We start from the raw sequence: 3,065 nt of genomic DNA on the forward strand, positions 1-3,065 counted from the left end.
TGAAATACCAGAGGTTCTGGAGTGCGATTTCCATAGAGGTCTATAAGAGAGAATTCAACTATTAGAAATCTAGATGAAAACAATAATGATGTTAGTATCAAAAAGATCTCAAACACATTTGTTACAACATCACATGTTACAAATTCCACATAATCTGTCTTCCAAATGTTCATTGATTGCTTTGAGAAAGCATAAGTAGTAAAATTATTCAAGTCAAAACTCATTTTGGTGTCATCACCTGTTTACCAAATTCAAAACAAGTTTAATTTGATTACTAGACATTCATATAAATATTGAGCTCACCACTTTTTTTCTTCAAACAACTTAGAATGGACAAATATGTTGCCACTGCTTTGGTCAGCACCTCTATAAACCCTCTTCGATTGATTCAATAATCCAGAAAATTGGAGATCCACCCTGATTGATCCTTGCACTGCAGATGAAACAAGAGAAGCAAATCAATTATCTCGATAACTATTAATTTTAACCTAAAAATAAAATGAAATGAAATTAAGAGGTATAAGATCTTAATTACATTTGAGAGGAGATATCATTATGTTGTTGTTTGATGATTATCGACATCAAAAACCATGGTTCGATCGATCTGTGATGGTTTTTGTTTTTGAGACGGCGGAGGGAATAGACGGAGAAGGAGAGAGAGGGGAGAAAGAAAACTGAGAATGATAAAGGATGCCCTAATTCAACTCAAGACGTCTAGAATAGCTAGGGTAAATAGACAAACAACTTAGAAAGCTAATAACTACACCTTTGTTACATCACTACAACGGGATATTTGAGCATTTCTCATCCAATTTGTGCTGCGAGCACTTTTGGATATTTACCCCCCAAGAATATTTTAGGTTATATTATTATATAAATATAGGGAAATTTTGAGATATTATGGATCAAGAAGCACATTAGTGCTATGAAAAAATTAGGCTGAAGTTGCAAATTTTAGATCATGAGGCATGTTTTGATGTATAAAGAGAATTTCAAAACACAGATGACAAGTTTCATGTCACAATGCTCCATATTACAATGCTCCATATTGCAGATTTATCAAATTTCCCAATTGTCTGTCAACTTGTGAGACTTATGCAAGCGTATTGTACTAAAAGACACAACTACTGCACTATTAGTAAGTTCAAATCATCTCCATTCTCCAACAAAAAACTTCAAGGAACACCCAAAGCAGCAGGAAAAATCCTCCATTCCACTGCAATGTTATAAGCATCTAGATGTAAGAAAATTGAGATAGAGTTCAACTACAAAAATGCAAAGACACAGATACAACAGAGAGTATAATGGATTTCAAGACTAAACCACAAACACACTCGACATACAAACATGCATGCGCAGAAACATAGCAGACAGACAGACAGAGAGTCCAACAACCATGTTTTACAAAAGAAACTAAATTCCGAAACAAAAATATGTACATCTTTGGCTCAACTAGAATGTAATAAACGTCTTTGGAGCTATAACTTAGTTCAAATAGTGTCTGAGACTGCAGAATATCGTAAATATCCGCATTAAATACTGTCTAAACATGTCGATATGACTAACAATAAGGGTCGTTTTGAACGGAATGTACAAAACTGTTAAGAGACTCAACTAAGGAGAGTGAGTGGTGCTGGTGCAACTAGGCTTGCAAAGCAATTCTTTCAGTTTCTTAGCAGTCATTGAGAAAACTACCACATTTCTCTGTTGATCGGTTCCCAAGAAGACTTTCAAATAATTACTACAGTTATTAAGATAGATGAAGATGTTGATACCCTATTACATACTTAGATTTCCAATGATCAAATACAAAAATTGAGATGATTAAAATCAACTGGCGCTTGGCCCTGATTATTACTTTTACTACAGAAAACAGAAAGCCAGCGTTACATAAACAAAAGATTATATGTTCACCTGAAGAAGAGAACTAAGGTGTATTAATAATATGATAGGTGACAGATACAAATAAGAATAACGTTCTTAAAGTTGAGCACAACTAAATTCAGAGGATGTTCATTATTTTGTTCTTTCTAAGTTTCTAGCTTTTCATCTGTTCACTGAAAAATCACAGACCTAACATTAATACGACAAAGGTATTAAAGTGCATAAGATATTTTACCTCTTCAAGTTTTCCTCTCAGGCTTTTCCCCATGTTCCATTGATTTCCTCATATTGGTCCTTCCTTTTGTATTTGGTGAAACTAGGCTCACACTATTATTCTCTTTTGGTTATATAAGATTAAACTCCCATCAACCTGCAACAAAATCAACTTTTCTTTATTATTCTGGAGTACAGACACTGAGTACGATAAGAGTATAACTTACTTGCAACACATTCTTTTACATTTCAATTTATTTGCCTCACTTTGTTTCTTGACCTACTACTCTATAATGAATTTAACTTATTGAACCAAATACAAAAATACTAACAAGTTCTACAGCAGTATTGGAAAAAATCTCAACATGATTCTTCTTCAGCATTGCAATCATACCCAAAGCACTATCAAATATGCAAGTCTGAAAGAACTAAATTGAGCACAATTCAGGTTTCAACACTTGGAGTTCTTTTTCCTGTGCATAACATTTTATAGTGATGATTCAGCACTTATGGTTCTTTAATCTACCGGGCAGAATTAGAAAAAGATATTATGAACATGGACAAACTTGTAGTCTCTCAAGTATCAACATTTCGAAATGACCAGATCAGATTACATGACTCATGAGACCTGGAAAGCAAATAAGACACTAGTCACACTACACGGTACCATTATGACAAAAGAATGATCTTTTTCTATTGCTAGTTCTTCAGCAGAATAGCCGACAGACTTAAAATACATGGTCCTCTTTTGTTAAAGAAGGTCTAACAACATGATATTGTAACTCAGTTTTTTAAGAACCAGTAATAGATTAGATGTGAACAACAGGATATATCTCTTTATGCAACATACTTTGTCATTACTGCATATAAGTACCAATCAGAATACATATCACTCATTATTGCATATGAACTTATATCAACATGTATGGAGTAAAAGTTTGATATTGTAACCATGACGTGTTGAAGAG

General features: G+C 33.5%; 1 long non-coding RNA gene across 1 annotated transcript; it reads right to left on the reverse strand.

Moving 5' to 3' along the window:
- Positions 1-962: 962 nt before the first annotated feature.
- On the reverse strand, positions 963-2,705 carry LOC113337721. Its single transcript, XR_003354400.1, has 2 exons — positions 2,120-2,705; positions 963-1,216 (listed from the first exon to the last, which is right to left on the reverse strand). It is a non-coding gene; the product is annotated as an uncharacterized LOC113337721 (long non-coding RNA).
- Positions 2,706-3,065: the final 360 nt, after the last annotated feature.

The sequence above is a fragment of the Papaver somniferum genome, unplaced genomic scaffold (assembly GCF_003573695.1).
Source record: "Papaver somniferum cultivar HN1 unplaced genomic scaffold, ASM357369v1 unplaced-scaffold_17529, whole genome shotgun sequence".
Taxonomy (NCBI): domain Eukaryota; kingdom Viridiplantae; phylum Streptophyta; class Magnoliopsida; order Ranunculales; family Papaveraceae; genus Papaver; species Papaver somniferum.